Raw genomic sequence first — 336 nt, 5'->3', positions numbered from 1 at the left:
GCCTCGGAGCGGGCTGGTGGCGACTAAGAGCCCACAGCCTCCGGGCGCCCCAGGCCCCGGGCGTTACAGCAAACGGCAGCCCCTCGGCCCGGGGCAACGGCTGCGGGAAGGGAGGGTAGCGCCGGCCGGGGCCACACAGCCGCTCAATTGGTGGCTGCGCGTGGAGAACATCCGCCGGCAGCCGCGGCCCACCGCACGCCGGCCCCCAGCCCTCTTCCGCGCCCAGCAGCCGGGCGCCTACCTCCCACCCCGCCCCGCCTCGTCGGACGGCACGCTGCCATTGGCCGCACGGCCGCAGCGCCGCCCTATCCCGGCCATACGCCTGAACCATAGTCG

This window comes from Lagopus muta, chromosome 2 (genome assembly GCF_023343835.1).
Source record: "Lagopus muta isolate bLagMut1 chromosome 2, bLagMut1 primary, whole genome shotgun sequence".
NCBI lineage: Eukaryota > Metazoa > Chordata > Aves > Galliformes > Phasianidae > Lagopus > Lagopus muta.
This window is presented reverse-complemented; position numbering follows the sequence as displayed.